Genomic DNA, 13,198 nt, shown 5'->3' with positions numbered 1-13,198 from the left:
GCTTGTAGGAAGTTTGTAAGCATGCTTTGGATTATATTTCTCTGTATTGCGGATTCCTGTTGGAGTTCAAAATTGTTCGCCATTTCGGAAGTGAAAGATCTTCCCTATTTGGCTCGTACAGTTTCGGTGGGATTCAACTCTCACCCTATCCCATTGGGTTCATCTCTATGTGTCTGGCAAATCGAAGTATTATCTTCTGGTGGTAATCAATATTCGCATTCGACTCTCTCTTGTTGTGTAGATTTAATCAACATTCTGTGTTTATGTGCAAGCAAAGTTGTGTTTCTGTCACCATTATGTGATTCCGCTCTACTCGCTCCACTCCCAGCCTTCCATCCGTACTGCCTTTCACCTTCTTGTTCAGCCTCGGTAATCAAATTCCCCATTAAGCCACCGTACAGGCCATTATACTAACCGTATGGCTTCATTGAGCCACCGTACGGCTTCCTTGCTGCACACAACCCTCGTACGGACACCCCCTGCTAGGCAACACCACGGTACGGACAGTATACCATACGACTATCTCAATAGTTCCACCACTTCTCCATACAGGCTTCTTTAGTCACCGTACGGATTGTCCCTTCCTCCATATGGATAGCTCCTGCAACTGCATTTCCTCCCTCACGTTGCCCACTGTACGGCTCCCTTATCACATTGTACGTACATACTTTTCAGACTGTACGACCTTCTTTCAGCAACCGTACAACACTATTTGGGCCCAGTTTGAGTTTTTCCTTGTACTCACAAACTGTACGGCCTCAATTTAGGGTTGGTATATTGATTAAAAGGCTCGTTGCAGGTACAACACATTATAGTGGTATCAGAGCCCTTCGATCTTGCCAGCCTGTGGATGGTGAATGAGAGTTTATAGTCGGAAGAGAAGAAGGACACATTCCATTGATCGAACGGGAACCGATCGGTACCGAACTTGTGGCACTACTAAGGGAACTTGCCCGGAATCAGGCACAGATAACTGATAAGCAGTGACTCATGGAAGAAACTCTCAAGAAGTTGGCAGAGAACAAACTATTTGGAGAACAAAATGGTCACAGCGCGGACTTGGTGTCAGGTAAATCACACCCTTAGCCAACACACTCTTGACCTTCCATGTTGACTTTTCCACCACGGACGGAGGCACATCACGGAGAGAGACAACCAACCTTCGAAGAGATGAGAGAAGACTGGAAGAATGCAAACTTTGAATATGACACTTCCTACAAAGATTACGTAGATTTGAGAATGAGATACTCAGGAGGCAGAAATAGAGGGTACTTCAACAACGATCTTAGGAGAAAGTTGAGTAAGGTGAATCTATCTCCATTTGCCGGATCGGGTTCCATTTCAGCGCAAGCATGGGTAATGAAGGCCGATATCTACTTCCAGTTGAATCCTATGCCAGAAGAATAAGCAATCAAATTTGCCGCATTGCACCTGGAGGGAGTTGCGCATGAATGGTGGCACCACGACACCATCACATCAGGGCATGGTCAAATAAAGACATGGAATTCACGGAGATTGATAGAACGATTTGATGGGAAAGACCTTGAGCTCAATTTCAAAGATCTGGCGTAACTGAGACAAATTGGATTGATAGATCAGTTCATTGTGGAGTTTCAAAAACTCTCTGTTTTGGTCATAGACATTTTCGAAAGAATACGGGTCGTGCTCTTCATGGACAGACTAGCAAAATTGCTGAAAGGTTGGGTGAAGCGATTCAATCCATCCACCCTATCGGAGGCAATCAGTAGGGCACAAAGTATGGCATCGTCGTCAACATCATCCTCATCTTCTTGAAGTTACATCCGAAACTGCCAACGCTTCCTAGGGACAAACCTCCGCCCAAGAAGCCGTCGTTGGATGAAGCCACCCGACAAGAACTCCAAAAGAAAAAATTGTGTTTCAATTGCAAGGGGCCTTGGGAGCTTGGCCATCGATGCCTCGGGAAGGGGAAGATCTATTACATCGAGTTAGTGTCCAATGATGAGGACGAACACGAACAAGAAGAAATGTCAGTGGAACGAAGAGGCACAACTCACCTTTGATAAGCTAAAAGAGGTCATGAGCACTTGCTCGGTTCTTGCATTGCTTGACTTCACCCGACCGTTCATTTTGGAATGCGATGCATCCAGGGAGGGCATTGGAGCAGTTCTGATGCAGGATAAACACCCTATCGCCTATGAGAGCAGGAAGCTTACACCAGCAGAACGCCTGTATTCTATCTACGACAAAGAAATGTTGGCCATCGTACATGCACTAACCAAGTTCCGGCAGTATCTGGTAGGTGCCAAGTTTGTTGTTCGTATGGATCACAACAGTTTGAGATATTTCCTGAAGCAGGGGGACTTGAATGAATGACAACAAAAATGGGTAAGCAAAGTTCAGTCTTTTGATTTCGACATTGAATATGTAAAAAGGAAGAACAATGTTGTTGCATATGCCTTGTCGAGAAAACCCACCCTCTACTCACTAGACCAGATCTCAGCTGACTGGAAGGCACAACTATTGGTAGAATATTCCAAGAATACATTTGCTTGTCAAATAATGGATGGACACACACACGATGATTGGTACAGAGTGGTGGATGATATCATCTACTATAAAAACCGGATATACCTGGTGCCAGAATCCAAACTAAAGTAGAAGATCCTGAAGGAAGTACACGACTCCCCTTTGGCTGGACACCTTGGCTTCCTTAAAACTTACAGAAGTATTCGGGAGAGATTTTCATGGAAGGGACTGAAAGGGAACGTGTTGTAGAATGTAAGAGAATATACGGTTTGCCAACAGAACAAGTCCGAACACACTCTCCCTGTTGGGCTACTACAACCTTTGCCAATTCCAGAACATAAGTGGGAAAGTATATCCATGGACTTCATAACAGGTCTTCCCAAGGTGAACGGAAAGGACACTATATTCATGGTGGTTGATAGGTTGACAAAGTATGCACATTTCTTCGCCATCCCCTTGGACCTTCAGGCTGCACAAGTTACTGATCTATTTTTTAGAGAACTCTTTCATCTGCACGGCTTACCTTGAAACATCGTTAGTGATTGGGATGTACAATTTGTCAGTATCTTCTGGACATAATTGTTTAGGATGGTAGTTACAGAATTATCACCAAGCACGAGTTACCACATGCAGACGGACGGTCAAACTGAGATAATTTAATCTTTGTAACAGGCCGATTGATTTATTTTATCTCGGACCCATTTTTATTTTTGTTTTCGTAGTTTGTGTCACCGTCGGCTATCTTTGTACACCCTTGGAAAGATTTTCCCGATGGGTATTTAAGCACAACTTGTAGGAAGTTTGTAAACATGCTTTGGATTATATTTCTCTGTGTTGCGGATTTCTGTTGGAGTTCGGAATTGTTTGCCATTTCAGAAGTGAAAGATCTTCCCTATTTGGCTCGTATGGTTTCGGTGGAATTCAACCCCCACCTTATTCCATTGGTGTTCATCTTTGTGTATGTGGCAAATCGGAGTATTATCTTCTGGTGGTAATCAATATTCACATTCGACTCTCTTGTTGTGTAGATTTAATCAACATTTTGTGTTTATGTGCAAGCATCGTTGTGTTCCTGTCGCCACTATGTGATTCTGCTCTACTCGCTCCACTCCCAGCCCTCCATTCGTATTGCCTTTCACCTTCTTGTCTAGCCTTGGTAATTGAATTCCCCATTAAGTCACCTTACAACCCATTATACTAACCGTACGACTTCCCTGCTGCACACAACCCCCGTACGGATACCCCCTGCTAGGCAACACCACCGTACGGATAGTATACTGTACAACTATCTTAGTAGTTCCACCATTTCACTATACAGGCTTCTTTAATCACTGTACGGACTACCCCTTCATCCGTATAGACAGCTCTTGCAACCACATTTCCTCCCTCACGTTGCCCACCGTACGGCTCCCTTATCACACTGTACGGACATACTTTTCAGACTGTACGGCCTTCTTTCAGCAACCGTACAACACTATTTGGTCCCAGTTTGAGTTTTGCCTTGCACTCACAGACCGTATGGCAACAATTTAGGGTTGGTATATTGATCAAAAGGCTCATCGCAGGTACGACACATTGCAATGATACGATAAAATGTGACAAAAGTAATGATAGGGAACTAAAAAGATAACATGTAAGAATATTAGGTACTGACTATTATAAGAAGGGTAAATCCCACAGTGCACACATGCACACACACAAAGTTGCATTTGATATGCATTATCAAATATGACTATTAGCTTTCTGCTTATATTTGTCGTCGGTAGAAATTGTGTATCAGCTGACAGGTCCCTTCGGAAAGGTTTTTGTATGTAGCTGATGGGTCCCTTCGGAAAGGAAATTGTGTATCAGCCGACGGGTCCCTTCGGAAAGGTTTTTGTTATGTAGCGACATGTATGTAGCCGACGGACCCCTTCGGGAAGGTTCTTCGAAAAGTATTTATACACCCTTCGGGATTATTGTAAATTAGGATGGAAGCATAATGTACTGTTTGGCATATGCGAATAATAATAAGGAATTCTGCTATTCATATCTATTGTCTGCACTTTGATTTCCTTACCTAGTACGGTAAACATTTGCCGTCGTTGCTCGATGGACCTGGTACACAGGCAGGCGGATATGAATTAAATGCCGAATCAGTTGAACAAGAATAAGAATAAGTTGAAGGAAAATGATGAATTACGCGCAGCACAAGAAAATTTAATTTTGGCACAACAGGCTGAACGCAGACGGAGATTTCAGCAAGTTACCGATGGACACAAAAGCACTGAAAAATTGTTAGAAGAGACTCGACAACGACTTGATTTGGTGGAAGAAACGAGGGAGGAGTTTTGAACCTGCATACGCCCCGGGAAGAGAATCCTGACGGAAGGAGATTGACTCGCACGGCTCGAAGTGCCGAAGGAGCACGAGTGTGGAGTGACCTCTTCGTTCGAGATATACTTCCGGAATGAATAGCTTCGGTTGACGAAACCTCTTCTTCACCAAACAGCGCAGAAGTCGAAAACAACGCAGAAGTCGAAAACAGTGCGAGTGTTGCAAACAGCATAGGTGTTGAAAACAACACGGAAGCATAAAACAGTGCAGGTGTAAAAAACAGCGCGTGTGTAGAAAACAACGCGGGTGTTCAAAACAACGCGAGTGTGCAGAACAACGCGGGTGTGCAGAACAGTGTGGGTGTTCAAAATAGTGCGGGAGCTCAGAACAGCACGGGTGTTCAGAACAGCGCAGGTACACAACACAACCCCCAACATACAATAATAATGGCAGGTCCAAAAGAAAAGTTGCCTAAATTTGATGGTGAAGGAACTGCCGATCCGATTTGACATTATAAAATATGTGAAATGATCTGGAGAGCAAATGGCATAATAGATACGAACGAATGGGTCCGGCAATTTCCAGCCACCCTAGGGGTGTTGCCATTGATTGGTTTACTGACACAGATCCACAGAAGTTAAACAGTTGGGATAATATTAAGAAGGAATTTATTGCAGAATTTCAAATATTGCGAGACGATAATGAGATTGTGGTGGAGATATTCAATACTAACCAAGGGAAGAATGAAACAGTCTGAGTCTTCACCAGGAAGTTAAAGGACCTAATCAATAAAATGGAGAATAAGTCGGTTGTGGGCTACAAAAGAGATGGTTCATTGAAGGCCTTCGCCCGAAGTTGCGAAAGAAGATGAAGTTCGTGCCACCATCAATATACATTGAAGCGTACAATCGGGCAATGAACCTCGAAAGTGACCAGAAGACAAAGAAGAAGAAGAACAACTCGTTCGATTCAGATGACGATGCATCTTCAGAAGAAGATAACAGTGATGATGAGGGCAGCAACAAGAAAGTCCGTGCCCTCCAGAAGGACATGATTCGGATGATGAAGGAGTTCAAGAACATGAACAAGGAGACTAAGGGCAATGACCTATGGTGCATGAAGTGTAAGAAAGAAGGCCATACGAAGGGATCCTGCCCAAAAGATCAATTTTGCGAGATTCGCCAGATTATGGGACACTCGGTAATAGAATGCCCTTTCAATTTGAAAACAAGAACACCGCAGCAAGTGTTCCTGACATCGGAGGCATCCTCGTCAGGAGGGAACGGGAACACCAGTACGGAAGGTGCCACATCGGGTGGATATAGAAACAACCGACACGGTCAAAACAACAACAATAATGGCGGAAGGAGTCGAATTCAATATGATGCCAATGGTCGGCCAATTGTTCAATGCCGTGCATGCAATCTGCGGGGTCACTTTGCCCGAGAATGCACAACGGCGAACACACCGAAGTTGCTATGCCGATGGTGTGGACTGGGCGATCATGATGATGCTAAGTGCCCGAAGTCCAGAGTAAACTTGATTACCGTCGGGATGGACAAGGAAGAAGTTCCAGCAATCACTCGGAAGCAGGCAAAGCTATACCTTGATCCGACGGAGGAAAAGAAGAGACTGGAGGAAGCATGGGCAGAGATCCAGAGAGCAACGCAGATAGAAACGACACACCTGAAGGACACGCTGAGTACCTTCGTACGAAACTGCACAGAACAGAACATTGTACAACAAATATTGCAAGCCGAGATACCCGTTAGGATAAATGATTTGTTGCTCACTATGCCTCAGCTCCAATCGGCACTCACAAACATCGTTCTTGTTGCTCAACTACTAGGAGAACATGGAAGGAAGCAGGAAAGTGGAGCAAGTACAGTGGACAAAAAGGAGAAGGAAAGTGGCGCAAGTGCAGAAGATCCGATGTTGTTAGCTCTTTCATCCGGACGCTATCCAGCGGTTGTTGAAATGGGCATTCTCGGGACTGTGCTAATGGACACGATCGTGGACGGAGGGTCTGGTGTCAATGTGCTGCCAGAGGATACCTAGAAAAAGTTGGGACAGCCGACATTGTGGCCACCTACCTTCCAGTTGTTAACAGCCGATCAACATGGAATCAAGCCATTGGGAGTACTCACAGCGCAACCAATGACGATTGGAACACAACCGTTCCTGTTGGACTTTGTCATGATCCCACTGAAGCAGAGAGGATATGATGCCATTCTGGGCCGGGGGTGGCTGATACAAGCGAAGGCAAAACACGATTGCAAGAAAAATACTTTATCGCTTGAAAGAAAAGATCGGAAGTACGTCATCGATTTACACACCCAAATGGTCGAGGAAGAAGCTCTATCGTCAGATTTCGAAGAAGAAGAGGATGAAAGGAGGCAGAATATGGAACCAGATCAGGAGGGAGTCCTGTGGTTGGAAGGAGGATCGATAGACGATGATCTGGATTCAGTGAACGGTCTTTACCACTGGCAGATAGAGGACTACGAACTCTTTCCGAGCTGTAATATGTTAAGAGTCGACGAAGGTAAGAAAGAAGGAAATGAATGTCTGAAGGAACACAGAGAAGCTGAAGAAGGAAATGAATGTCCGAAAGAACTTAGAGAAGCCAAAGGAGGAAATGAATGTTCGAAGCAACACAAAGAAGCCGAAGAAGGAAACGTGGGTATGACTGAAGCTGAAGGGAAGAACACAAAGTATGAACCCGAAAGGAGGAAAGATTCCACTCTACGACCGCGTAGGAAGAAAATATTACGTCAAACCACAGATATAGCAGAAAGGTGCTAGCAGTAAGGAAGACACATCATACGGTCCGCACAAGAAACAAAGCGGAAGGGTTTAATAAAAGTTGCAACAGTACGGAGTGAATGTGTTATTGACAACTAGAAGGGGCAGTTGATAGAGTCCATGGTACCGAGCTTCGGAAACAAACCGGGCGATATGGAGAACCGGATGGAGAAATCGTGTATCTTAAATAAACTTGATGAGCAACAGTTGCAGGAGTGGGCTACAGAGGTGACACAGAACAGGTGTAGAGCATGGCACGATAAGCACTTGAAATGAAACAGGTTTCAGACGGGGAAATGGGTGTTAAAGTATGATGGCCAGAATGAGATCAAGCCAGGAAAGTTCAAAGTTAAGTGGGTCGGACCATATCAAATTCGGGAAGTGGGTGTTAACGGAGCAGTAAAACAATGGATGCTAGACGGAAGGGAAGTGTTCAATGTAGTGAACAGGTCAAAGTTGAATGTCTGCCATGAAAGAAGTAACTCACCTCCGTGGATGAACAACTGAGAGAAGAAGACTATAAGTGTTGTATATATGTAAATATTGTACATAGTTGTTAAAAAAAAAAAAAATTGGGAAAAAAAAAGTGAGAAGTCACCGTACGGACTTCCCAGGCCCGTACGGCTTTTACCAGCTCTCCATTGTACGGATTTTATCGTATTGATGCACTATGAAGGCTACCGTACGGTTTTAACAAAAGGATGCCACTGTACGGTTTTTAAAGGTGCCACTGTACGGTTCTAAGAGACAATTGCTACACAGTTCCGTACGGATTTGTGGAGACATTGTACGGTTTTCTAATAGCGTATGGATTTCGGGTTCTAACCACTGTAAGAATTTAGCAGAGCACTTGGCGAATGGACTTTCTTGACGTACGGATTTCCCAGGCAAAGCCTAGCATACGGATTTCTGAGACAAAGCATGGCGTACGGATTTTAAAGTTTTCATTATACACTTGAAACATTAATTGGATACTAATGCCGTACGGATTTGTATGGTTCTGAGATCCCTAGACGGATTTTGCATAATATGGGGTACGGTTTTTGCATAATGTGGCAAATTGATTATATAGGTTTTGGTGTACGGCTTCTACCTGTTATTGCATTCAGACTTTGGAGGATGTTACAGGATATTGCATAAGGAAGGAGTCGATACGTTGGCAGGATGTATGGTGTAGCTATACATTGGTAGCATAGAAGGGTGATGGGAGGTTTTCTAAAAAAAATAAAAAAAATCGACAAATCAGGAATGCTCAGAATGAGTAACGGATGATGCCAAAGGGTAGAGGAAGAACTAGCGATTGCCAGAAAGAGTGTAGAATTGATAGAACATGACAGGAACGGTGTGTTCCATGCATTTTTCTTTGGGTTTCGGAGTGCTAATTTGGTCTTGGCTGCACATGGCAGGACCCCGCTGGGGGCGTTGCCCCCTGGACCCCCAGTCGTTGTGAATATCAGTCGTGGGAGTCTAAACAATTGAGAAGACTTGGAGCTGTTGCAGGCATGGAGTGTCTGTGTACCAGAGGCACTGAGAGTAGGTGTTGGCCGTGAGGTTGTCTTGGTGGATGCATAGAGAGCTCGGGAGGAGCTGATCATCCAGTTGGAGGCAGTGCAGCGACACTTGGCTCAGGGTATCGAGGAGTTGGAAGCAAAGAAAGCAACATAGGTGGCTATCAAGGTCAACTTGAGGAGTCAATATTGTGTTAGCAAAGGCTATAGATGCAACGGGATGAATGTGAAAGTGATGTGGCAGATCAATATTGTTGTATTAGTTGTTTGAGTTTTGCTCTGTAGTCGTCAGGAGACTACTTTTCTTTTTTGGGGGGATGATGTCGTTGGTAGAAATTGTGTATCAGCCGACGGGTCCCTTTGGGAAGGTTCTTGTATGTAGTCGACGGGTCCCTTCGGGAAGGTTCTGGTTATGTAGCCGACGGACCCCTTCGGGAAGGTTCTTCGGAAAGTATTTATATCCCCTTCGGGAAGCATTGTAAATCATGATTGAAGCATAATGTACTGTTTGGCTTATGCGAATAATAATAAGAAGAGTTTTTCTGTTCGTGTTCGTGTTCATTATCTGTGTGCAATTCTTAATTAACCTATGTGGTAAACATCATTCTGTTCAGCAGTCTATTCACGATCTGTGTTAGCTTCTTATCCCTCTCATACTATTGAGTTTGGAGTATAAATACAACATATAAAAATTGCTTGCTCAGTACTTTGGTTTGTTTTGCCCCATTTTCTTGCTAACATTGATTCTGTTGCCGGGTGCTTGGGTAGGCAGTATAGAGGAGAGCAAAGACAGAATTTAATTATAGATCTAAACAAGAGCACTAAAGGAGATAAAAAGTTGCTAATAAATTGTGGCACTATTTCCTTGGTGTCAGCCTCATGAATAATGGAAAGGAGGGGGAAATCTCCGATAGGAATCCCTAAAAGGATGTGACCGATAAGAAACAGTTACAAAATAATTACCGTGAGATGAGGTAAAAGAGTCATGTACCACCAAACCAAAACCACTCATGGTGAAAGGATTAGGAGACTAAAAAGTTAAGAGAAAATAAGGAAATACAAATTAAAGTGAGAATAACATGGCAAGCCTAAATGACAAGGAAAGGAGATAGAGACTGAAACATCCTTCATCAATTTTTTTCAGATTTGTATGGACATTGAATCTCAAACATCCTATGTGCACAGCATAATTTCATAATTTCACAACAGAAAACTATATTGGTTCTTAGAACTGATTCCTCTTGTTAATATTTCTCAGCATTCTAAAGATCAAACACAGTAAAACTTAATATCAACATCAGGAACTCAGACGTCAGCCATAGTCTCAGTTTGTTAACAAAGATGCCTGAAGCATCAAGCTCACAACCATATCTTAGATTATCTGATGAATCACAATATCATATACAAGTCACAATTCAGATCAAGGAGGCACATAGATACTGACTATTACAGAAAGCTCCAATATTCAGGTGATCCAAATCTGTGAGACCTTCATAACTTGTTTTCATCTCGGAGGACAGGACATCTGTTTGATGCAGTTTGATATAAAATTCATTGATGAATATCTTTCCACACCAACCCCTATAAATACAAATTTGTCCCAAGGTCCACCTTACAGAAAATAATTACCTAATTAGGAAGATACTTTTACAAATGAAACAAGTTGGCCATGATAAAACTAATAATAATTGCATTTATTTATAGTTTCAATTTATAGATTATTTAAAGCTTTATTTATTTATTTATTTATCAGAGTTGGCTAACCCAGCCAGGAATCAGGAATGTTACAGAGATCGGATGCTGAAAGGGAAGAAAGACATCACAAGAGATGGGAGAATGTGGAAAAGAGAAGAAATGAACACACCAATGTTGTTGTTGCTGAGCGCATCAAGGTGGGTGCTACTGAAAGAGAAAAAGGGAAATAAATTGGAAAAGGAGCATAGAAAACCCTAGAGCAATTGAATATTTATTGGGACAAAGCTGGATGAATTCTGAGTATAAAAGAATATGGGGATCCCAAGAAGTTATTGTGGTGGACTGTAGAAGTAACAAGGCTCTCACCCTACCAGATATCTCTAAGAACCCATTAATTAGGCTAGATCTATCTAACATTGTAATCAAGTCAGATTATAGATTTCTTGAATTTCTAAAAATCTAGATAATATGTTATCCATCAAAGAAGAATATGTGGAAGAATGAGTTAATGAAAGTGTAAGGAGTAGGTGTAAACCATCTCTAGGAGAACAATTTGCAAGCAAGTGCCTTTGCACACAAAGAGAAGCATGAGGCTTTTTAACCAATGCAGATAACTATATTGAGATGTGGAAATAATGTACACATGCCTTTCCTATAAAGGCAAGGAGAAAGAGAGAGAGCCAATAGAAAACAAATGATGCCTAAGTGAACTTAAGCAAGGGTAAATAGGATAAATTAGTGCTACACAGGTGCAGGGATGCGGTGGGATGAGTTTTGGTTGCGGGCAAAAAAAGGGCCTCAATTTGGGAATGGTGGGGGTGTGATGGTAGGGGTGCAGAGGGGCTTATACATATATGACTAAAAATGCTAATTATGAAATGATACTTCAATATAACATACCATATATAGTTGAATATAGAAAATTGAAATGCGATTCACGAACCATAAGTTCAAACTTGAAACTTGAATCTTCGTAACCATTACCAATGACCATTGAACTTAGTAACATACTCATAGTAAAATACTAAAACTTTTAAACATATTAACAATAATGATCATAGTTTAAAAGTTCAATATCGGCAATATCTCGGCCGACCCAATTTTTTTGAAAAACTCAGAATCGGCAAAAACTTGGCAAAAAATTCAGCAATAAATCGACACTTTTATCAAACATTTGAAAATATACAATTTCTTAAAATATTCTTAAAAATGCATATATATATATATATATATATATATATACACACACCAAATTTGTAGAATATATAATAATTTGAGATATCCACCATATATCAATCAAAGTTTTTAGTTAAACAATAATTCACAGCAAGTAGAACTTAGTAGATTAACATAGTGCTAGAATCATATACCAAAAAACAAGTACAACATTTAAATATAAATAAGTTCAATACATATAAAAGTTAGACTCCATGAAACTACTACTTTTGAATACATATTAAATTCAAGTTTCAGTATCAATGAAAACTAAAAGTTGCAATCATAAATTGCATCTATAAGTAAAACTCAAAAGAGATCGTTGCAGCTGGGTGGGTGTTGTTGAAGTAGTTGCCATGGCAACATCCTCAACAAGTGCCCTAATTGGTGCCTCACGCTTGACAAAAGCCTCTGATGGATGACCAAACTCATGTTCCTCCTCACGTGCTGCCAGATCCGCATCCTAGTAATCTGTTTCTCTCTCAAACTCAGCTAGTTGCTCATCTGTCAATAAAGGTTCACTCACATCCACATCTACATTCTCACCATTAGGAGGAGCAATCCAATCTGTTGAATATGGATCAATATCGTCCAAGTCTAGTGCTTCATATGACGCTTGCCCTTTCACCTTCTCGTGCAAGAGAAGGTTGTACTTCACATAAACCAAGTCATTCAAGTGCTTTTGAGTTAACCTATTACTTTTCTTTGTGTGTATGTTTTGAAAAGTACTCCAATTTTTCTGGCAGCCAGAAGCACTACAAGGCTGCGATAAAATTTGGATGGCAAGTTGTTGAAGATTAGGCATTGTGGCACCATAATCTTCCCACCACCACAAATCTGCAAGGATTAAAAAAACCATTTATGATGTGGTAAAACTTCCAATAAACTTCAAGAGTGAAATAAATGGTCTGATAAAACTAAACATATATTCTTTTTTACCTGGCTGCAAGGTGTATTTCCTATTTTTGCAATCTTGAGAAGAAAAAAATGGACCCTCTTCCCTCTTGTAGCTCAACAACTAGTCAAGTATGAGGTCTCAAAAGTCCGTATCAGCAACCAATCTTTGAATACATATGTCCAAGCCAATTTGAACCTCTGCATCTGCTTTAGAAGTGTTGGAGAAATAGTACTTGGGGTTCAAGAAGTAGGCA

The 13,198-nt window shown here is 41.9% G+C and overlaps 1 protein-coding gene and 1 long non-coding RNA gene across 6 annotated transcripts in view; one reads left to right on the top strand and one right to left on the bottom strand.

The window, feature by feature from the left end:
- The window catches only part of LOC149541970 (uncharacterized), an 81,050-nt gene that overhangs the window by 5,966 nt on the left and 61,886 nt on the right, over positions 1 to 13,198 (top strand). The gene's annotated exons all lie outside the window — the stretch shown is intronic.
- Positions 1 to 13,198, bottom strand: part of LOC149541971 (replication factor C subunit 3-like) — a 78,834-nt gene that overhangs the window by 4,036 nt on the left and 61,600 nt on the right. The gene's annotated exons all lie outside the window — the stretch shown is intronic.

This window comes from Cupressus sempervirens, chromosome 8, assembly GCF_028749045.1.
Source record: "Cupressus sempervirens isolate cs-2001-9-10 chromosome 8, ASM2874904v1, whole genome shotgun sequence".
NCBI classification, from domain to species: domain Eukaryota; kingdom Viridiplantae; phylum Streptophyta; class Pinopsida; order Cupressales; family Cupressaceae; genus Cupressus; species Cupressus sempervirens.
This window is presented reverse-complemented; position numbering and strand designations above follow the sequence as displayed.